Genomic DNA, 25,066 nt, shown 5'->3' with positions numbered 1-25,066 from the left:
TTATTTCATTTACTCTTCACATTAAGCAATCTAACATTGATTGTTTCATGTAATCCACCAAATTATCTTATGAAGTAGGTGCTGTTTTCTCCATTTTACATATTTCAGAAACTAAGGCTTAGAGAAGTTAGTTACTTGTTCAAGATCACAGAATAGTTTATGGTAGCTCTAAGCCCAAGTTTCCAGTCACTGATCAATATTGGCTCTTACCTTACTATCTCATAAAGATGTTGTGAAACTGAGTAAATATCATGGGCAGCAAGGTATATATTTAGCTCTGTGGTTGGAGATAGGGTCAGGGGTAATACTGTGCAGGAAAGACATGGTCTCTGTGCAAATGTCCTCTACTCAGAGACGCTTTTGCTAACCACCCCAACTAAATTGCAGCCCTTGCTAATTTTATATATCTTTAACCTGAATTATTATTACGATTGTTGGTGGTGGTACTGAGATTTGAACTTAGGGCCTTGTGCTTGATAGGCAATCCCTCTACTATTTGAGCTACACCTCCATCCCTTTTTGTTTTACGTATTTTTCTACTAAGGTTTTATTTTATGCCCAGGCTAGCCAGCATCACCCTTCTATTTATGCGTCCCATGTAGCTAAGATATCAGGCATGTGCCATGCCCAGCTTTTAAAAAATAATTTATTTAGGATATATTCGTTGTTCTGGTGTAATTCATTGTGACAATTCCAAATAGGTTTATATTGTACGGTTGTTAGAATGTCCCCTTTACTGGTTCAGATGGGATCTCACTAACTTTTTTGCCTGGGCTGGCCTCAAACCATGATCCTCCATATCTCTATCTCCCAAGTAGCTAGAATTTCAGGTGTGACCCACTGTGCATGAGTATATTTTTAAAGTGACTAAATACCCAAACTTATGTATCTCTTTATTTGTTTATTATTGATCTCATTCAATAGACTATATACTTCATGAAGGCAGGGGAAGACACTGCTTTATTTACTGTTGTATATCTATCACATAAAACAGTACCTGGCACAAAGTAGGTATGTGATAAGTATTTGTGGAATGGATGAATATGTGAGTGAATGAATGAAGAGATAAGGCTTTTGTCATTGGAGAATGGACAATCTAATAGGTAACAGGTTGAGTAAAAAATCCTGTGAAAAAAATTTACTTATTTGTTCAGTACATCTCCAGTGTACCTACTATGCATACAGCAAGCACTGTGGTGGGAACTGAGAGAAAAGATAAAAAGATGAAAAGGCCCTTGCTTTCAATGAACTTATAAGCTAGTAGAAACTATATGTGTATATAAATTTCTATAATAGAGGATGAGAAATAGTGCTGTAAAAGGAGAAAATGAAAATCTGAATACAGGAAGATTTAATTCAGGATGGATACCTGAGTATGCTTAATGGTAGAAGTGACCACGTTGGAGCTGGGCCTTGGAAATTTTTTCCTTCAAATAAGGTAAAAATGGTGGGAGCACAATGTGTGTTTCTTAAGCCAAAAGCTACCACCTGCAGATATCTTGGCACCATGTACCCAGAGCTAGAGTAAATCATTTTCATTTAGGGAGCAAATTGGATTTTGCCTCATTAAGAGGAAGATATTCTGGGTAGTGGGAATGGACTGAAAGTACAGGGCATGTTCTGGCAAGGAGTCCAGTGTTATAACAAGGCTCAAGGGAAGAATGTGTGTGGTAGGAAAAAAAGGTTTGCTTGGATTTGAAGATAAGGGCTTCAGTCTATTTGAAAATTTCAGATTATGTGAGTGTGGAGGCAGGGGCATGCCATCATAGGCAGTTGTTTTCTTTCCCTTCTTTCTCAACCACTATTTTAATTTATTTCCTATTCATTTTTCCCACTCCAGAGCACAATGAAAGAGAAGAGAGGATAAGGAGTCCAGAGATGTGGGATCTAGTCAGAGTTTTTGTCATTGCATTGCTGCATGATGTTTGTAAACTTAGTTCAATTAAAGTGAGAGGGTGGATTTTTTAAACTACAATATGCCTTTCTCCTTGGCAACATTTTATAAGCTTCTCAACAATAAGAATACTTGCTTCCAGCCACCAAGTCCCCTCAGGAGGATCACTGCTTTCGTGGCAAATAGATACAAATATGAATGGATCCCTCAGACATGGTGGTTAAGAACAATAGAACAAGATGATCCCTAAGTGACCTCTCTTTCTCACCAGCCCATCTGTTCTCCACCATCTAACTGGAAGTTCTGATTCTTTTCTTATTCCTAACTCAAACTTTCAGTGGGCCTCTATCTGGGCTGCTTGGCCCTTCAAGAGGTGCTCAAGGCTACAAAATCTTACCCTAGAAGAAAATTAACCACAAGTGGCCAAAGAAATATGAAAGACTTGAGCACCTGCTCCACAAGGAAGGGGATAGTATTAATGGGCTGGCTGCCTGCTAACTTGCAAATAACATTTTTGAGAAATAGTATATGTGTGTTGTGGGGAGAGCTGGATGCAGAGAGACAGAATTCTAAATTATAGAGCTATTCTGAAAGGCCTGAGTTTTTAACAACTTTCCCACTGAGTCTAAATGTCAAAAATAACCAGGATGTGGGTGAGAGGAGAAGGTAGAGAAGGGAAAAAGACGATTAATTCAATATTTATAGTGATTTTTAGGCTGACCTACTCTTAAGAAAAATTTAAATTGCACACAAATGAAAATATAGCCTCAGCATGAAACTCAATGGAGCCTAATTATTGGAACAAATGTTTACTGCATTAATTTTAGAAATACAATACCAACACTGCCTGTTTCATAATCTTTGGGAAGTATTTTCTTCTCAAGCCACATTCTGCCTGCAATAGGAAGCCAATTATCACCCCCAGAACATTTCTCAGTGAAAAATGTGTCATTCTTTAGGACACTTATAAGGATTAAGCTGGCTTAAGCTACTATCTCACAGTTTTTCCTTATTTTTACCATCTACATACCCATCACTCCAAACCAAGATCATTTTTCACTTTCATATTCTAAAGGTGTCACTAACACTTGGACAAAGGAAATTTTGGAAAAGTAAGCATCTTTTTGCTTACTTGAATGTTCTATCCACTCTTCCTGAAAACAGGAATAATGTAGATACTGAGAGAAAACTATAGGAATTGGGCACTGGTACTGATTAAATGAAAGTGAATTTAGTTTTATTAGCTTCATGTAAACTCAGTAATTCCAACTGAAAAGCAACAAATGTGATTCTTTTTAGAATTTCTAGGGAAATGTTTTTCATCAATGGAAGTTGGTAGTTTTTATTTAATAGTTGTAGGTGCCTTGTAGGCTAGAGTCAGGCTTTATAAATCTCTCAGTTTCTGCTAGAAATTAGCATATTCATCTATCCTTCCATCTAACATCTCCAGGCACACAGTAGACATACAACAAATGGTAGCCAAATAAACATATTAGCATAATATTTGTTTGCAATTGTTTTCTGCTGAGAAGTGTTCCAAACTGTTGTGTAGCTAGCTAAATATTATCCTGACAGCTTTTTAAATTTTTTATTAATAATTGTTTGTTTCTTAGATATGGCTAATTTTTACTAACACATATTAATTGTACATAGTTTTTATAGTCCTAAAGGATATGATTTAAGAGATTTTCTATGAGCCAAAAAAAGAAGTTTCTGTTCACTTTATAGACACCAGACAGAACTTTTCCAGACCTCATTCAGTGTAATCAAACACTTTCAAGTGGCAACCAAACATTGTAAAGTGCCTAAGCTATCTGAGTATCATAGCAGTAAACAGCTGGGGATATGATGTTAGAATGACCTGAGTTTTACACCAGGTTCACATTCCCTTTAGCACATACCAAATTGCAAAGTTATATGACAGGTGTGTCCTGCTACCCTATTTTTCTCTCAAAGAGCACCTGGAGCTGGTCTAGTACACAAAACAAGAGTTTCACTGTTAATCACCATAGGTGAGATGACTAGATTTTCCGACTTCACAATAGGGAAAATATATGCTATTGTACTTCTGGGGTCAATGGAATAGAACATGTGATGCTGGGGATACTCTCAAAAAATCCAGATGTGGCTTTCCATACTTAAAGGAAGGACAAGGGAATTCATGAGAGGGAAATAACTTTATAAAACAGACTTGATGTGAAAGAATACAGCATATGCAATGATAAGATACATGAGAAAACATTGGAAAAAATCATTGATTTCCATGACATAGAATTAACTTTTAAAAATTTTATTAGCATATAATAGTTGTACAGGGGATACATTGTGTTATTTACATATGCACTTACATATACCTTAGTTAGATTTACCCCCTCCATCATTCTCCCTCTTTCCCCTTCTTAGAACAATTTCAACGTTTCATTCTTCTATTTTCATATATGAATACAAAATACATCTATCATATTCATTCTCATTCACCTTTCCTTATGCTCTACTCTCTCCTACCGGTATCCACCCCCAGAAAAAACCTATTTTACTCTCCTTCCCTTCATTTTCTTTTTAAGTATATACTGACAGTTCAATGGGGTTTTTAATCCTGGTACTTCAGGCCTGTATATATCGTGCTTTAATCAAATTAACTCTCTCCCCTGTTACTTTTTTTTTCTCTTATCACCATGCTCCCTTAATGTTCAACAGCTTACAGTACAGTATGTTATATTACATTCATATATAGATGGGTTGTTTCAATATTTTTAATTCTCTAACATTTTCTTTCCCTCTCTCAACTCCTGTAGTCCCCTCAGATAGAGCTCGACTTATAAGTTAAGTGTATATATAGATACATATATGGTCACATGTATATATATATATATATACATATATATATATATATATACATACATACATATAAATAGTCAGAGAGAGAAAAAATTGTATTAGTGAGTCTGTATTAGAATTAATTCTTACAAACAAGTCTATAACTTTTAAAAGACAGAAATAACCATAGAAAATAGGCAATGGACATCAAGAATGAGAAGAAATACACAAGATTAGTAAACATTTAAACATATGAAGCTCAAATTAAAGCAATAGGAGCTCTTATTTCTGACCTAGCAAACTGGCAAAAATTCATTGGATGATGACATTGTTTGCTGGGCAAGAAGAAAGGGAATGACCTTAAACAACAGGGTTGGAAGTGTAACTTGGTGAAGTCTTTGTGTAAGTCATGGCATTATTATTATTGGTATTGTTTGTTTTCAAAATGTACAAATTCCCTAACCCTTCAGCCCTACAATCTTATCTTGGTTCCTATTCTAGAGGAATACAAAGAAGCATGCTCACTGAGGATCTGAGTAATAAGTTTCCTAACCCTGATGAGGTCCATCGGTCACTTATTAAAAAGAGGGAGCTACAGGTGGGTGTGGTGATGCATTCCTGTAATACAACCATTCAGGAGACTGAGGCAGGAGGATCACAAGTTTGAGGCCAGCCTGAGCTACACAGTGAGATCCTGTCTCAGAAAATAAAAAATAATAATAATAATAATACAAAGTCAGGGTAGAAGTTGTAGGGAAGTGACTAGAAAGAGCACAGGAGTCTTCTAGGACATCAGAAATGGTCTGTGTCTTGTTTCCGGTACTGGTTACATGAGTGGGCTGTTTGTAAAAATTCATTGATGTATCTATGTGATTCACACAGTTCAATACAAATATTTTAAAATAAAAAAAATCAGATTTGGTAGATTCCATGATTTAATAAAAAGAGGACTGCACCAGGAAGAATGGGTTCTGAGTTCTAGTTCATCAGGAAGAAGGGGTTCTGAGTTCTAGTTCCTTTCTGCCTAAACTAGGTTGGGACCTTGGACAAGCCACTTGGGATGTGTCATAGCTAACTCACCTGTAAAAGTGGGGTAATTATTATACTGTACTTAAAGGTAGATAACTGGGCTAAATCATTTGAATATTTTTTTCATTTCCAGACTTTCTGATTTTACAGGCCCTACGAGTCCATAAGTTTCTGGTATCTATTCCCTTTCCTCCATCCCTATTCCCCATTTACTGACTCAGGCCCATATTTCACTTGTCTGGGTCATTTCAAAAGTCTTATCACTCCAGCTCTAGTTTTGTCCCTTTACAATTCACGATAAAACACTTTGGTTAGATTACCTGCTGAAAGCATGCCTCAGATCACATCACTGCCTTCCTCAGAAACCTTAGAAAGCAATAAGGCACAGTACAATGTGCATAGGACCTGTCATCTAAAAACCTGAGTTGGAAGAGCTTATTGTTTGTCTAAACTTCCACAAGTCTCTAAATCTACATTATCTCATGTGTATGTGTAAAATGGAAATACCATCCTCTCTTGGTATCTGTGGGGGCATGGGAGGAACATTAGTTCCAGGAACCCCACGGATACCAAAATCTGTGGACATTATAGTCCCTTATATAAAATGGCATAGTATTAGCATATAAATTACACATATCCTCCCATAAACCTTAAAAATCTCTACATTACTTATAGTATGTAATACAATATAATGCTAGGTACACCATTGTTACACTGTATTATTTGTGGAATAATAACAAGAAAAAAGTCTGTCCATGTTCAGTACAGACCCTACTTTTCCTAATAGTTCTGATCCACAGTTGGTTGAATACCAGGATGTGCAATCTGAGGATATAAGCTCTACTAATAGGACCTGTTGGTGTGCCAAGTCTTAAACCATACTTAACTTGATCAGCTCTAGGGCCAGGGAGAAGGCAACAAATCAAGTTTTTTAGCCACCACTACTCAACTCCTTCCAATCAAGTCAGAAAACACTTTTGCGTAGTCTGAGCTGCAACACAAGCTTTCCAATCAACCTACTGGCTGTTTGACAGAAGGACAGAAAGTGAAAGGCATGTCCCTCTCTATAGTCTATGTCACAGAGAGTGGCACCCCAGAGCAAAGGACAACAGTCTTAATTAATGGCAAGCCCCGCCTGGATGATCTGAAGTCCTGTCTACACATAATCTAATGTGGTAAGTAAGAGCTGCTTAACTGAGACCTGGCACAAAATTAAGAGAAGCTAAAATCTTGTGGTTACCCTGCTGAGATAATTTTGGATGCATTAGTCAATGTTTCTCAGATTGTTCATCCTAGATCAGGATAATTATGGAGGAGAATAAAAGGTCAGATTAGAAAATAGTTTGCCAGTAGAACAACTATATTTATGTGAGATAATATTTAAACCAAAGTCTTAAAAACAGTATGTAGTTATGATTTGTTCCCTGCTCAGACTCTATGCCAAATTCTGATGCATAGCATTCATGTCAGAGGGAAAGCCTAGTCCCCATGGTTGGTCACACAAGCCTTCTAAAATTTCTCTCAAGGTCATGGGCTGGGGATGCCACTCACATCACAAGACTTACATGATCTCCAGGAACTAATCTTGGGAAAGAGGGCACATTTTCAATTTGATCTTTTCTCTTTCTCATGAACTGAACCAAGAGTCTTTGGAAACTGTACCTCTTCATCTCATAGTTTCCTTGATTGGCCAGAGAAAAGCAGATGGCTTCTTTAACCTAATCCTAATCTGACATATAATTCCACTGAAAACACCTCCACTCTTCATGTCTACTATGCACTTGCACTCAAATCTCTACCTGGCATAGTTCCCAGCGTGTAAAAACCACTCAGTAAATATTTGCTCTTATTTACTGAGTATTCAATATAAGTAGTCATGTTTTCATAGCACTCAGCATAATTGCAAATAATTATTTGTGTAATTATTTGCTTAATGACTGTCTTTCTCATTAGATTGTGTCACAGGCTAGTGTCAATGTCTGTCTTATTCACAGCTTATTTTGATAGCTTAATACCTACCACAATGCCTCACACTTATTAAGATTAAATAAATATTAATCAAGTAAAAGAACACCATGTACTAAGTGCTATTTATTCATTTTCTCACTAAATCATAAAACAGCTCTGTATACTTGTTATTATTATCTCCTTGAACTCAAAAGGCTGCAGTAACTTGCCTAAGGTCAAAGCCAGTATTCCTAATATGTGCTCTTAATGACTGTTACTCTGCCTCCATCTTTTAAGTTCTATTCTACTTATTACTTGTAGCCTGGGAAATTTTCATGTTTTCTAAGCCTCGGGTATTTTTAACATCTGTAAACAATGGAAGGAATGGTATCTATCTTACATATTTGTGAAGTTTGCTTGAGTTTATATATGTAAAGCACTTGGCCATAGTGATTGATATACAATCAATATTTAATAAAAGCTGCTGCTGCTGTTACTGTTGCTATTGAAGCAAATATGCAGAAGAAAGTGAGTGTAGTGAGAATGCCACCTGCTAAACCCTGCCCCCTCCTCCCAAGTTCGTACACTCCATTTCTGCATTTTGGTAAGTCTCTACTGGCTTTGTGGGCAACTCGCACCAACTCTCACCACATTCCACAAAACAGCTTCCACGTGAAAGTTGCATTTGCTTACAGTTCAAATGTAGAATATGCACAATATTTTAAAATTAATTCTATTACACAAGAAATTGCTCAATATGAAGTACTATAACCTACATAGATTAAATTGAATAATTCACATTATCAAGGAAATTGAAGATAAGAAAAAAATCATGATCCTTGTTCATGACCAGAGGGAATTTCATCTTCATGGATTTTTATTTCAACAGATAATAAATGGATATCAGGAAGTAGAGCAAAGAAAGAAAAATTGCAAATAAAGTAGTCTCTTTGTTCTGTGTTGAGATACCTAGAGAGGTCAACATTTACACGGCCACTTTACTTGCCATCTTTTAGTCTACTGCTTCACTGTCTCCTGTCAGTTCCAATCTTAATAGAAGCTTCTGGACATACTCTCTCATGAAAAACTATATGTATCTTACATTCTGAAGCACAGTAGCCTAGGTATACCTAGTGCCTCTGACAGATCATGGTTAGCTGCACTGGTTCTCAAAGCTGGCTGTGTATTGTAATCATCTGGGGTGCTCTTAAATAACACCAACACCTGCCACCATCTCCATTCTGATTTAATTGATTCCCAACATTGCTTCAGTTTGAATTTCACCTTCTCTATTTACTATTAGGACAAATTATTGAACGTTTCTTGTTTAAGTTTCCTTATCTGCAAAGTGTGACTAATAATTATATTTACTTCATAGGATTGCTAGGAAAATCAAAGAAGTTAATACATTTGAAGTACTTAGAATGGTGTCTGGCACTCAGTAGGTGATCCATAACCATTATCTCTTACTAGTAGTAGTAAAAAGTAAAAAAGTACTTCAATTAATTTATATTGGACGAGAAAGGAAGACTTGCAAAATTTGCAACATGAATTCTCAAAAGGCAGCAGAGTGTACTCTGTATTTGGAATCACAAATATGAAATCTCACTGTGAGGCTACATTAGAAAATATGAAGTTAATTTCATATGGAATTTGTCTTGATTTTATAAATTGGGAAAGAAAATCTAAATGTAACATATATGTACTATGGCAACCCTATTTCTTTGTCCCAGCATAATGGATTTTCATTGCTGGTTTTCCCTTAAAGGAAAAACCCTGAGTTGGGCATGGCAGTACATGTCCCTAATCCCAGGTACTTGGGAAGCAAAGACAGGAGGATCACAGTTTGAGTCAAGCCCAGGGAAACATTAGTGAGACTCTATCTCAGCCCCCTTAAACTATGTACAATTAATATGTGCTAGTAAAAATGTCGAAAAAACTTCCAAATACAAAAAACCAAAACAAAAATAAAACAAGAGCCATCCAAATTGGTGCACACCTGTAGTTCCAACTACTCAGGAAATGAAGGTAGGAGGATCAGGATCTAAGACCAGCTGGGCACAAGCATGAGACCTTATCTGAAAAACTAAAACAAAAAGAAAAAAGGACTGGCAGCATGGCTCAAGTGGTTGAGAGTTTGCCTAGCAAGCACAAGGCCCTGAGTTCAATATTCACTACTGCCAAAAACATATTACTGGCCAGGTGTGGTGGTGCACATCAGTATTCCCAGCACTTGGGAGACTGGGACAGCAGGATTGTGAGTTTGAGGCTTACACTACATAGCAAGACTGCCTCAAAAAGCAAGGCTTAGGGATGTAACTCAGTGAGAGTACTTGCCTTGCATGTTCAGTACTACATTAAAGAATACCAAGGAGAGGACTTTGAAAAATAAAAAATCATGTTAATCTTAAAAAAAACAACAATGTTGGAGGTCTTGGGAATTATTGTCAGACTTGCTATCTTTCCATGAAGCAGAGGAAACTTCTATTCTGATTGTGAAGGACAAAAGGTACCAGGGAAACTTCTCTGCTTGTCCCTCAGACACAGGAGGAGGATTGACTTATCTGATTGTGATGATTAAAATAAAAAATAAATACTCTAGGAGATTCCAAGATGGCAGCTAGAGGGAGGAAGCAGAAAGCGAGCCTCCTATACTGAAATCTTGGAGAGACGCTGGAGACACACTTTGCAGGCATAATCACTGAGAAGAGGCATAATTTGACCCCTCCACACCTCCAGCCGGCGCAGAGAATCTCCACTTCACGTTACAGAGAGAAACCAGGAGGGCCCCCAGGCCGCCAGTTGCCCGCGCCCAGATGGCTTGGGAAGACGCAGACCAGGTGAGCTTCGCAGTACCGCGGTACTCCCACAGACAAGCCTGGGCCAGAGCAGCATAGCCCCCTGGACAGACTGACCTCTACCCAGGAAAAAAGAGAAACTGACTAATAAGCAATAAGAACAATAAAGACGCACAGGAAAGAAGGTGGGGTGCCCTGAGCGCCAAAGGCTAGGGGGAATGGAATCCTTTCCGGGACTGCAAATAAACAAGCCGGGCAGGCCGGAGAGGCTCTGGCAGAGGCTGGGGCGCGCGCCCAGCAACGAGGAGCGGGAAAGCTTGTGAGAGTGGCAGAGGGAGGAAAACTCCACAGGAGAGGGGGGAAGACCCACCTCCCACATGAACTGTAAATAAACACGCAGGCCTAACAACGCGGGTGCAGTGTCACCTTTCCCAGTGTGCTTGGAAAGGGGAAATCTTGTAGTAGACGCTCCCGGACAGGAGAACTCTGAGCAAACAAAGCCTTCGGGGCCAGGTGAGTGCTAAGCTCACCCCAGATATCTGCATAAATAACGCCGCCAGAAACAGCAGGCTGACAGCAGCGAGCAGGCAAGCCACAGCTGCAGATACCATTCTCAGAACTGTCTCCAGACTCTTTTTTTTCTTTTTCTACCTACCTTTGATGAAAGAACAACCGAATTACAACTGCATGCTGAAAAACTTACTGAAACTGTATTGCATTTGAACTTGGGACACTTGGTGGGGTGTGTGTGTGTGTGTGTAGTTTTGTTCTACTTTATGCATCCCCTTTGATGAGACAACTACAGAACAACATCTGAGGCACCATCTCCAGGATTGGAGATTGAGACGGACACCCAAATTATTAAGACTGAAACTTCATTGCATTTGAACTTGGAGGTTTTTTGGTTTTTTTTTTTAATTTTCTATTTTTCATTTTATTTTAATTTATTTTTATATATAGATATTTCTTTCATTTACTTATTTTTTATTTTTATTCTTATCTTTATTTTTTTTATTTTTGATTTTCAATCCTCTCTCTGTCTCTAATGTCTCTTCAGCTTACTGTCAATTAGTACAGTAACACTCCCTATTTATACCTTTGAAACTTTCTTGTCTGATACCTTGTTCTGTTTTCTCCTTCTTGTCTGTGTATTTGTTTTCCCCTTTTCTTTAACTTCTTGTGTTCCATCTCACCTCACCCTTCCATTCTAAATATTATCATTATTATTATTACAAGCTAGAAAATACTTAATGGCACACAGTACAGGGACAGTAACAACACCAAAGACACTGACGGGAAGACAGAAAAAACAGGGAAACCAGTTTCCCCACAGCAAAATTAGGACAGGAACCAGAGGAGAATGAAGAAAACAGATACTCAGATCCAGACTCCAACAAAATGAAGATAAACTATGCCAAAGGACCCAATGAAGCCCACAAGAATAATTTAAAAGAAGACATACTACAGGTACTCAATAAGAATTTTATAGAGATGATACTGGATAGGGTCAACCAAAATGTACAGGAGACACTCAAGAAATTCCAAGACAACAAAAATAGAGAATTTGAAAAAGCAAAAGAAGAAATAAAGGAAATCATAGAAGCACTGTATAAACACCAAAACACGATGTATAAACAGAGAACACGATTAATAAACAGATAAATGAACTCAGGACAAAAACAGACAACATCAAAGAGGAAACAAGCCAGGATATGGAAAACCTCAGAAAAAAGAACGAAACAGAACTGCAAAACAAAACGGAAGGCCAATCCAGCAGAATAGAACAAACAGAAGACAGAATCTCAGAACTTGAAGATGAAATGGTAATTAAAGGAAAAACCGAAGAACTATTAATTAAACAACTCAAGACCTGTGAAAAGAAAATGCAAGAACTCACCGACTCCATCAGGACCAAACTTGAGAATCATGGGCATCGAGAAGGAGAAGAGGTGCAAGCGAAGGGAATGCGTAATATATTCAACAAAATAATAACGGAAAATTTCCCAAATCTAGAGAAAGATATTCCCATACAGATGCAAGAGGCCTCCAGGACACCAAACAGACCAGATCAAAATAGAACTACCCCACGACATATCATCATTAAAACAAGTTCAGAAACTAAGGAAAGAATATTGAAGGCTGTAAGAGAGAAAAAACAAGTAACATACAAAGGTAAACCCATCAAAATCACAGCAGACTTCTCAAAAGAAACATTAAAAGCAAGAAGAACATGGGGTGAAATCTTCTGGGCTCTAAATGAAAATAACTTCAACCCCAGGATACTCTACCCAGCAAAGCTATCATTCAAAATAGATGCAGCAATAAAAGTCTTCCATGATAAGCAGAAACTAAAACAATATGTGACCACAAAGCCACTACTACAAAGGATTCTTCAAAGGATTCTGCACGCAGAAAGTGAAACCACCTTAACCATGAAAAGACAGGCAGCACCAAACCACAGGAAAAGAAAAAGCAAGAAAGTAGAGAGCAACCTCAACTTAGGTACACACAATCAAACCTTCAAACAACTAAGACAACTAAATGACAGGAATCACCACATACCTATCAGTACTAACACTTAATGTTAAGGGACTTAATTCACCCATCAAAAGGCACCATTTGACGAAATGGATTAAAAAGGAAGATCCAACAATTTGTTGCTTATAGGAGACCCATCTCAACGACAGAAATAAGCATAGGCTTAGGATGAAAGGCTAGAAGATTTACCAAGCCAATGGCCCCCGAAAACAGGCAGGAGTAGCAATACTAATCTCTGACAAAGTAGACTTCAAACCTACATTGATCAAATGAGATAAAGAAGGACATTCCATACTAATAAAAGGGGAAATAGACTAAAAGGAAATAATAATTATCAACCTGTATGCACCCAATGTCAATGCACCCAATTTCATCAAACATACCCTGAAAGACTTAAAAGCATATATAAACGCCAACACAGTGGTTGTGGGAGACTTTAACACCCCATTATCATCAATAGATAGGTCATCCAAACAAAAAAATCAATAAAGAAATCCAAGATCTAAAATATGCAATAGATCAAATGGACCTAGTTGATGTCTACAGAACATTTCATCCAACCTCTACACAATATACATTCTTCTCAGCAGCCCATGGAACCTTCTCTAAAATAGATCATATCCTAGGGCACAAAGCAAGTCTCAGCAAATATAAGAAAATAGAAATTATACCGTGCATACTATCTGATCACAATGCAGTAAAAGTCGAACTCAACAACAAAAGTAAAGACAAAAAACATGCAAACAGCTGGAAACTAAATAACTCATTACTTAATGAACAATGGATCATCGATGAAATAAAAGAGGAAATTAAAAAGTTCCTAGAAGTCAATAAAATGAAAACACAACCTACCGGAACCTATGGGACAAAGCTAAGGCAGTCCTGAGAGGAAAGTTTATAGCCATGAGTGCATATATTAAAAAGACTGAAAGATCCCAAATCAATGACCTAATGATACATCTCAAACTCCTAGAAAAACAAGAACAAGCTAATCCCAAAACAAATAGAAGGAGAGAAATAATAAAAATAAGAGCTGAAATCAATGAAATAGAAACCAAAAAAATCATACAAAGAATTAATGAAACAAAAAGTTGGTTCTTTGAAAAAATAAACAAGATCGACAGATCCCTGGCAAACCTGACTAAAATGAGGAGAGTATAAACCCAAATTAGCAGAATCAGGAATGCAAAAGGGGACATAACAACAAACACCATGGAAGTCCAGGAAATCATCAGAGACTACTTTGAGAACCTATATTCAAATAAATTCGAAAATCTTAAAGACATGGACAGATTTCTAGATACCTATGATCATCCAAAACTGAACCAAAGAGGATATTAATCACCTGAATAGACCTATAACACAAAATGAAATTGAAGAAGCAATCAAGAGTCTCCCCAAAAAGAAAAGTCCAGGACCTGATGGATTCTCTGCTGAATTCTATCAGACCTTTAAAGAAGAACTGATACCAACACTCCTTAAACTGTTCCACGAAATAGAAAGGGAAGGAAAACTGCCAAACACATTTTATGAAGCCAGTATTACACTTATCCCAAAACCAGGCAAAGACACCTCCAAAAAGGAGAACTATAGGCCAATCTCCTTAATGAACATTGATGCAAAAATCCTCAACAAAATAATGGCAAACCGAATTCAGCAACACATCAAAAAGATTATTCACCACGACCAAGGAGGCTTCAATCCAGGGATGCAGGGGTGGTTCAAAATACGAAAATCTATAAATGTAATACACCACATTAACAGAAGCAAAGACAAAAACCACTTGATCATCTCAATAGACGCAGAAAAAGACTTTGATAAGATCCAACACCATTTCATGATACAAGCTCTAAGAAAACTAGGAATAGAAGGAAAGTACCTCAACATTATAAAAGCTATATATGACAAACCTACAGCCAGCATTATACTTCACGGAGAAAAACTGAAACCATTCCCTCTAAAATCAGGAACCAGACAAGGATGCCCACTATCTCCACTCCTATTCAACATAGTACTGGAATTCCTAGCCAGAGCAATTAGGCAAGAAGAAGGAATAAAAGGAATACAAATAGGTAAAGAAACTGTCAAAATATTCCTATTTGTAGACGACATGATCCTATACCTTAAAGACCCAAAAAACTCTACTCAGAAGCTTCTAGACATCATCAATAGCTATAGCAAGGTAGCAGGATATAAAATCAACATAGAAAAATCGTTAGCATTTCTATACACTAACAATGAGCAAACGGAAAAAGAATGTATGAAAACAATTCCATTTACAATAGCCTCAAAAAAAATCAAATACCTAGGTGTAAACCTAACAAAAGATGTGAACGAGCTCTACAAGGAAAACTATACACTTCTGAAGAAAGAGATTGAGGAAGACAATAGAAAGTGGAGAGATCTCCCATGCTCATGGATTGGTAGAATCAACATAGTAAAAATGTCTATACTCCCAAAAGTAATCTACATGTTTAATGCAATTCCCATCAAAATTCCAATGACATTCAATAAAGAGATTGAAAAATCTACTGTGAAATTTATATGGAAACAGAAGAGGCCACGAATAGCCAAGGCAATACTCAGTCAAAAGAACAATGCTGGAGGTATCACGATACCTGACTTCATATTACAAAGCAATAATGATAAAAACAGCATGGTACTGGCACACAAACAGACATGAAGACCAGTGGAACAGAATAGAGGACCCAGATATGAAGCCACACAACTATAACCAACTTGTCTTTGACAAAGGATCTAAAAATATACGATGGAGAAATAGCAGCCTCTTCAACAAAAACTGCTGGGAAAACTGGTTAGCAGTGTGCAAAAGACTGAAACTAGATCCATGTATATCACCCTATACCAAGATTAACTCAAAATGGATCAAGGATCTTAATATCAGACCACAAACTCTAATGTTGGTACAGGAAAGAGTAGGAAATACTCTGGAGTTAGTAGGCATAGGCAAGATCTTTCTCAACGAAACCCCAGCAGCACAGCAACTAAGAGATAGCATAGATAAATGGGACCTCATAAAACTAAAAAGCTCCTGTTCATCAAAAGAAGTGGTCTCTAAACTGAAGAGAACACCCACAGGGTGGGAGAAAATATTTGCCAGCTACACATCAGACAAAGGACTGATAACCAGAATATACAGGGAACTTCAAAAACTAAAATCTCCCAAAACTAATGAACCAATAAAGAAATGGGCAAGTGAACTAAACAGAACTTTCTCAAAAGAAGAAATTCAAATGGCCAAAAAACACATGAAAAAATGCTCACCATCTCTAGCCATAAAGGAAATGCAAATTAAAACCACACTAAGATTCCACCTCACCCCTGTTAGAATAGCCATCATTAGCAACGCCACCAACAACAGGTGTTGGCGAGGATGTGGGGAAAAAGGAACCCTCATACACTGTTGGTGGGAATGTAAACTAGTACAACCACTCTGGAAAAAAAATGTGGAGGCTACTTAAAACACTAAACATTGATCTACCATTTGATCCAGCAATACCACTCTTGGGGATATACCCAAAAGACTGTGAAACAGGTGACTCCAGAGGCACCTGCACACCCATGTGTATTGTGGCACTATTCACAATAGCCAAGTTGTGGAAACAGGCAAGATGCCCCACCACTGACGAATGGATTAAGAAAATGTGGTATCTATACACAATGGAATTTTATGCAGCCATGAAGAAGAACGAAATGTTATCATTCACTGGTAAATGGATGGAATTGGAGAACATCATTCTGAGTGAGGTTAGCCTGGCCCAAAAGACCAAAAATCGTATGTTCTCCCTCATAAGTGGACATTAGATCAAGGGCAAACACAACAAGGGGATTAGGCTTTGAGCACATGATAAAAGCTTTAGCACACAAGGGAGGGGCGAGGATAGGTAAGACACCTAAAAAATTAGCTAGCATTTGTTGCCCTTAACGCAGAGAAACTAAAGCGGATACCTTAAAAGCAACTGAGGCCAATAGGAAAAGGGGACCAGGAACTAGAGAAAAGGTTAGATCAAAAAGAATTAACCTAGAAGGCAACACACACGTACAGGAAATTAATGTGAGTCAACTCCCTGTATAGCTATCCTTATCTCAACCAGCAAAAACCCTTGTTCCTTCCTAGTATGGCTTATACTCTCTCTACAACAAAATTAGAGATAAGGGCAAAATAGTTTCTGCTGGGTATTGAGGGGTTGGGGGGGAGAGGGAGGAGGCGGAGTGTGTGGTAAGGGAGGGGGTGGGGGCAGGGGGGAGAAATGACCCAAGCCTTATATGCACATATGAATAATAAAACAATAAAAAATAATAAAAAAAAGAAATATAATAGGAAAAAAATAAATAAATGCTCACTCATGGCCTAACCCACACAATCTGGCTCTCAGGTCCAAATGTCCTACAGCTGAGATGACCCTTTTTCTTTTATAAATTGAACAGAAATTAGGGCACAGACTTTGTGTTCTACAAACAGGCCTGCAGGCCCACCTTGCTCTTAACTCCCAGCTTCTACTGAATTGTGATATAAAACATCACTCTCAATGACATGGACAGGGTAAGTGGTTGCACTGCATACTTAATAGTCCCCACAGATGGGTATTAAGGTATAGATTTGGAGCTGGAGATGGACACAGGCTTCATTGTTCTTCGTTTCTTTTTCATGTATAATAGGCAGGTATCATATTTTGTTCCTCAAAGGGTTTTTGGTTTTTTCTCAGTTTAATTTATAACTCGAAGGAGAAAAGTAGTATGATTACTTCAGGCTCTCACACCCCTCACATCTTTATCAGCAGCAGTAACCATAAAAAGTAGTATCTGACAATTTTTAAACTGCTTTCCCTATTAAACTGTTGTGGAAACTGAGGCTTAGAAATGGTTTCTGCGATTTGCACAAGGTCAAATGACTAATAAGTGGCAAATTCAACATTACAACCATAGTCTTTTCATATTTTCTTTCCTATGTCTGAGTACGCTCCTTTCTCTTACCAAGGCCAAGGAGATCCATTACAGACTCTGAGAACAAGAATGAAGTGCTTTAACTTTACTAAACTATCAGATAAAATTACAATCTCTCAAAATTTAAGAATCCTCTTACCTTGAAATTGAGTTTTACTGACCTGAGGAGTAGAAAAAAGCTGAATTTTTAGATGAGTCTGCCTAACAATCAAGAATTTGAAAGAGAGCACATAGACAAAATTATGCAACAAAGTTTAAATCACACAAAACCACAATTATAATTTTTTATTTGGACAGAGGGGGTTGGGATGGGAACACAAACTGTTCTCTGCTAAGTAAACAGGTGTCACAAGGAATTTCTTCTATCATTTGCTAAGTTGCCTGAGTTGAGCTCCACAGAAGCAATTCTCTCACAGGTGTTTGCTACTCTTGAACTTGTTTCCTATCTGAAGATCACCCTCCCCTGTGTGGCAGCCACAGCAAATATGGGGTCTCATATACTACTGGGTTAGTGTGCTATAAATCATGTAATGCTATTACCACGGGGGAAGTCAGCACTTCTAGCTTATAGAAGAACTTTCTCCAGTAAAAACAAATTAAATACATGCTATAGTCCTAAGCCAACTTGAAATGAAGAAACTCAGACCCAGAGAAGAAAGTTGTCTAATGTCACACGATTAATTCAATGGACCTATATAATCTTAAAAATCTATATAATTTATATAAATTATAAAAATGAGGGAGTTAGACAAAACTGCCTCTAACTCTAAAATACTATTATTCAACATCTACCACTACCCTCTATGTTACTAATATATGGGGCTGAGTTTATACTTCGTCTGCTAAGAGAACGCTTAAGGACTTTAGTACAATGAAGTCACAAAATCATTCCAAAACTATTCCAATGGGTGGGGCAACTTAAGAGAGATGCATCTGTATTTTTCTATCCTGCTGCTTTTGTGCCACCATAAGTCTCCCCTCCTTCAGAAAGTTCTTGAAAATGAAAATTTTCACAGAGTTTGTAACAGATCTGAGAAAGAAAGAAGTCTGCCTACTTTTTTGATTCTTTAGTTATCAAGATAATGGTTTTATTTCTTGAAACTGTAATCAGATAAGAATGTCCAAAGGACTAAAGAAACTGACTAGGACTATTAGTCTACTCTTTTTCTTATTTTAATTCCATCTGAAGGAACAATAGGCTCCTCTTGCCTTTGGCAATATAATAATTCAGCTGACATGCTAGAAATACCACACACCAAGATATAAAATGTTGGCATTTTCTCTCTTTAGAAACAATCAATGCTTTCATTTGTAGACTTCAAAGTACATGTGAAACAAAAGTCTCAGCCCTGTGAGTCTGAGGTAAATCAAAGGTCTGTAAGAGTCATAGAGAAGTTTCCTGGTCCATCACCCTTCTTCTAAATAAGAAAGGAAACAAAAATACACCCAGGCAGATGAGTGAGTGCTCATCTCATTTTATATTTCCCTTCAAAGTGAGCTAAAATGACTTCCCTGATAACCCATTCCAATACAGATTTTCCTCAGGTCTGACCAATTCTCTTCTTGCTACTTTGCAGGTCCACTTCTTAATATTCTAGCTTTGGCATTACTGGAACTGTTCACTACCTTTATATTGTTGAGTCCTGTTTTGACTTCCAGAAATTTTAAAGAAAATCTTGAGAACCAAGTTAGGAGGCTAATGATCAAGATTAGATACTTTCTGGAGGTTATTTTAACATAACATTCCTAGTGATAGTAGTTCACATTGGTCAAAGTTATTTCTCTTCTCTGGTTATTAGCGCTTCATCTATAGAATGCAATAAGCACAAAAAATACTTCAAGAGAAAGAATCATCACAACAATGCAAATTATTATTGAATCAAAGAATATTCCTGAAGATACTGAACTCTTGGAATTCAATCATTACTGCAAATGAAAAATGGCTGATGGTCTATCTTTGCATACTGAGCTATTCATTATTCATACTAACTTTGGCAATACTGCTTAATATTGGGCATCAGGTATTTAAATTTTTTCTGGTGCTGGGGATGGAATCTGAGGCTTCATATACAGTAGGTAGGCGCTGAACCACCGAGCTACATCTCTGACTCAGCATTAGTAGATTAGGTGCAAACATGTCATTCTACACAGGCCAATAGAGAAAAGACAATGGAAACAGGAGTACATTCACATCTGAATGTTCACTTGGGTGTGATAATTATTTCTAGTTATTTGTCCACTTACCCAGAAAGCTGACACTTTCTTTGAATACTAGTGCACCATGATGCTACTTAAAACAATGCATTCAATTTTAGTCATCATGCAGTTGGCCTGGTTGACTTGTGGATTTTTCCACTTTAATGTCTGGTATCTTGGATTCTGCCAATCCAGGTGGATCTCAAACAAGGAGGCAGTTGGTATCTTTGGGAAAGGAACTTGATATTGTGATTTTACATGGGTTTAACAATTTTTATTTCTTTTGCCATAGAGTGCCATGTGGATAAATGAATTCACAGCTATCATAAGCAATTTAAGCAGCTGCAGCATCAACAAAGAACTATTTCCATGGGTAAAGGTTGAAGTTTGAGAGCATTGGAGAATTCTGAACTCAGAATAAGATAAAAGCTACAAAACATCAAGACCTTTAAAGAAAGAGTTTGCAGTCAGATAACGACAGTAGCATATAATGCAATTACTGATTGACTTCACAGACACCTGAGGCAGAACACCCTAATTCCACACATCAGTTTCTCTTGGGTACTTACGAAACTTCACTTGGTAATGAGGCATGGTTACCATTATAGCCAGGTACTCTTTTCAGAAGATTTGCTTTGTGGCTTCTCTACAAGAGTAATCTCACAAATGTTTGAGTTGGGCATTTAGGGACAAGTGAGGCTATCAGTTGATCAATATCAAATACCAAGTGCTCAGTTTTGTATAAAGCTCCACTGTGGGAGTGACAAGAAAACAATAAAGAATATAAGGGCAAAGGGAAATTCTTCAACCAAATACATAATTAATTGGTAGATACTTCAAGCATTTGTTGTGTGCCAGATACTGTACATGTGTTAAAAGACATGAGAGTCAGGGGCCCTTCCAGTAGGGGCTGATGATTGAGTTAAAAGGATAAGACATATACATATAACCAATACAGATAAACAATAGTTGATAGTGGTTGGTCCATAATCAGGGTCAAGTGATTCATGTGAATATAATGACAAAGGGACTTCAGAGAGATAAGGGGATTCTTCTATGCAGGATGATCCAAAAGGCTTCTCGGAGAAGGCAGGACTTCTACTAGGCATTGTCAGTTGGACAAGACTTGATGGGTGAAAGCAGAGGGAGGAGATGCTAAGTAAGGCAATGAATGCTTATATTAGCAAGGTATTGAGGTAGATGAGCCAGTGCTTTTGAAGAAAGATAGCTAATTAGCTTGGCTGAAATAGAAAACTTGTTATGGGAAGTAGCTGAAAAGAAGGAAACATGGCATCTCAGAGTTTGAAGGAATCCCTAAAAATGATCAAATCCAAGCTCTGTTCATTTTATTCTCAACTACTTACTTTTGCACAAACACAGCTTCTCTAGTCTGCCTTCCAGGTTTAATATACACTTTAGTAACTGTGGCATAGTAGTTAGAAATAGGCTTTGGAGTTAAAGCCCTGGCTAGACCACTTGCTAGATATTCAATACTGGGTAAGTTTATTTAGCCTTTATTTCTTCTCTATAAATATCAGTTTTTGAGGTACTGGGGTTTAAACTCAGGGCCTCATATTTGCTAGGCACGCATTCTACCACTTGACCCACTCTGCTAGCCCCTTCTCTGTAAATATTCATAATATACTCACAGTGGAGAGAGGAAGAAAAGAAGAAAGAATACTTGAAGGTGACAGAAAAGGAAGAATAAACTGCATAGTACCTTGATAAGGAAGGTAAAAGTAGAGAGAATTCAAGAAAGGGGAAGATATTCAATGCATTGAAAGAAACAAAGAGGTCAGTCGTTGAGAAGTGCCAAAAGGCCACTGACTTTGACAATGTAAAGGTTGTCTTAGTTCATTTTGTGTTGTAATAACAAAATGCCAGAGGTTGGATACTTTATAAAGAAAAGAGGTTTATTTGGTTTATGATTCTGGTGGCTGGAAAGCTCAAACAGCATGGTGCCAACATCCAACTGCATTACAATATGGCAGAGAAATGGAAAGTGAACCAGGCATGTGCAGAAGGGACATGTGCGCAAGCAAGAAATTAAGAGAATGGAAAGAGGCCAGGTTCACTCTTTTATAATAACTTACACTTGTGGAAATTACTCTACTCCTGGAAGACCCAACCCACTCAGATTGATCAGCATTAATCAGTTCATAAGGATGGAGCTCCATGACTTAATTACCTCCCATAGGGCCCCACCTTTTAAAGGGTCCATCACCTCAACACTGTCACACTAAGGACTAAGCTTCCCACACATGAACCTTTGGGGGACAAACCATATCCAAACCTTAGCAGAGGTCACTGGCGACCTTTAAAAAACCAACTTCAGTACAAAAGGAGAGGGGCAGTTTGTAGCAAAAGGGCAACAAAGGAGGAATGGGAAAGGAAGGAATAAAGGATGTGTGGTGAGGAACTGGAGCTACAATTGATTTGCAGCTTCATTGTATTTGGAGTGAAGGAGAGGGAGAGAGATGGCTTTGACTCAGCGGGGTTCCAGGGTCAAGTGATGCAATGGCTGGGCATATATCTCAGCTTTAAACTGTAATGGTTGGGAGTTTCTCTAAGAACTTCCATCCCTAGCTTACCTCTTTGCCATGGTGCAGAAAATGGTGACAAAGGAAGAGAAAAGTTCCTACTCACAAATCATCTTCCCATTTCCTGTTGTCTAGAACGGCAGAGGAAGAAAATAATATTATAAAGCAATTTGCTCATTTATAATATCACAGTATCGCCAGCTGAACAATTACAAGAGACTCCCTGTATACTAAAACCTCATTGATTTGGACTACAGTAATTTGGAATCAGTGGTAATTTAACCTGGGCTGGAATTACCATTGTACTATTTACAAAGAAAGGGTTCAGTAAGCAAAAAGTGTGAACAAGATTTCAAGGGAGTTAATTTAGCCTGCCAGGGGCTTATTTCACCTTTTTTTAAAGAACGTACTGTTTTTAAAGAACTTCAGCATATTCATGATTTGAATGCAAATTGATTCTGCTAATTATAGATTAGCGTAATCTACTGTTAAAATCCTGTATCTGTAACAGTTAACTTTGTGCACTCACTCAACATGCTCAAAAGAAATAAAATGGCAATTCTTTAAAGTGAATTCACAATGCAAATTAATGCATTCCCCTTTTCCCCACTCTTACGAGTTAACTACAATTTGTAGTTAACTACAAACTAGCGCATCATTTCTGATTACAGTACAAAACTAGTAAGTGATCAAAAAGGGCTCAGAGCAGCCAAAACAGATGTTTTAAAGTTGATTACTTAAATCTCGTGCATTCTGTTGATGGCATGGTCACTGATAGCTCACTTAGCTCTTACTTAACATACTAAACTGACATATCAACTTAGAGATCTGGCTGGATTAATTTTTTTTAAGTCCATACCTAACTGGAAGAAAGAGGGTTGCTCCCTGAAGGGACATTCAGAGGAATAAGAAATGACTGCAGCCAGGCATGGTGGCTCAAATCTATAATCCTACTTACTTGGGAGATAGAGCTCTGGAGGATCACAGTTCAAGGCCACCCTGGACAAAAAGTTTGCAAGACCCCATCTCAACCAATGAGCTAGGCATGGTGGTGAACATCTGTCATGTCATGTACGTAGAAATGGATTGTGGTTCAGACTATCCTAGGTATAAAGTGAGACTCTATCTGAAAAAAGCCAACGCAAAAAGGGCTGGCAGAGTGGCTAAAGTGGTAGAACACTTGCCTAGCAAATGTAAGGCCCTTAGTTCAACCTGCAGTACCACCAAAAAAAGGTGACTCCAGACTTCAGAAAAGAAGCAGGACTTGAATTAAATGTGGCTGTAATGACTAAAACAAAAAGCACCATAGTCTAAGAAAATTTAATATAGAGATAAAAGGCCTATAATATTGCTTAGTAAACCTTGAAAATTGTAAAAGAATGCAGTACAACTAAGGACTGGAATTATGCACCTAAATGGTCAAAGTTAAATTACACTTAATATATGACTTAAAAAGGCAGACAAGTTTACACATACACACACACACACACACACACACACAATTTGTGCCCATAATAGTTAACCTAAAATGTGAAATATGTTGATCCTTAAAAAGGTGAGGTTCATAATATTGTCATATAGTAAGAATGATAACAAAATAATAACAACACTTACTAAACAGATACCATGCTAAGCACTTTTACCTACATCATTTCAAGTAATTCTCCTAACAATACTAATAGGCAGGTTTTACTATCACTCCTACTTTACAGTTGAAGAAACTGAAAGTCAGAGAGGTTAAACAACTATCTCTAGGCAGAAAGAGAGAAAGACAGAGAGAGAGAGAGAGAGAGAGAGAGAGAGAGAGAGAGAGAGAGAGAGCCAGGGTTACAACTCAGGCCAGTTCTTTGGTTATCTACCATGCCTTTCCATGCTCCAGAAAATAAAGCTCTGTAAGAATCACTCCTTTCTTAAGGGCTCTGTGTAGCTAATGTTTTATTGTAATTCCATTTTCCAAACTCATATTTAAGAAATATTTTGATTTATAATCAGAAAGATTATAAGGTGTTATGTTATAAACATGTTACATCTCATAAGCTAAAAGTAAAAGTAATATTAAAACAAAACAAAATGAAAAATATGAACATTGTCTCTTAGGCCCATCCCAAAATCTCAGCTCAGTCTCTGTATACTAGGGATTTCTGAACGAATAACCAGGCAACAAAATGATGAAATTTAAAAATATCAAGTGATCAACTAATATCTGGCTTTTCTATTGTTTTCTCATTCCTTTTGGAGAAATTTAAAATGTGAACAGGTCAATGAGACATGAAGAATGGAGGCAGGATTGTAGGGAAGGCTAACAATTCAGCTGGCTCTTTTTTAGGATTTAAGAAAATTTG

At 37.5% G+C, this 25,066-nt stretch overlaps 1 protein-coding gene across 29 annotated transcripts in view; it reads right to left on the bottom strand.

Annotated features, from left to right (window-relative positions):
* Enox2 (ecto-NOX disulfide-thiol exchanger 2) overlaps positions 1-25,066 on the bottom strand; it is a 341,637-nt gene that overhangs the window by 182,304 nt on the left and 134,267 nt on the right. Inside the window, exon 5 of one of the 29 annotated variants that reach the window (XM_074063091.1) lies at positions 22,776-22,855. The exons of the other annotated variants lie outside the window; for them this stretch is intronic. The gene's annotated coding sequence lies outside the window, so the exon portion shown is untranslated. The remainder of the gene's footprint in view (positions 1-22,775; positions 22,856-25,066) is intronic. 29 annotated transcript variants of the gene reach the window in all.

Source organism: Castor canadensis, chromosome X (genome assembly GCF_047511655.1).
Source record: "Castor canadensis chromosome X, mCasCan1.hap1v2, whole genome shotgun sequence".
NCBI lineage: Eukaryota > Metazoa > Chordata > Mammalia > Rodentia > Castoridae > Castor > Castor canadensis.
The sequence above is the reverse complement of the archived record's forward strand: the minus strand, read 5'-3'. Positions and strand labels throughout refer to the sequence as shown.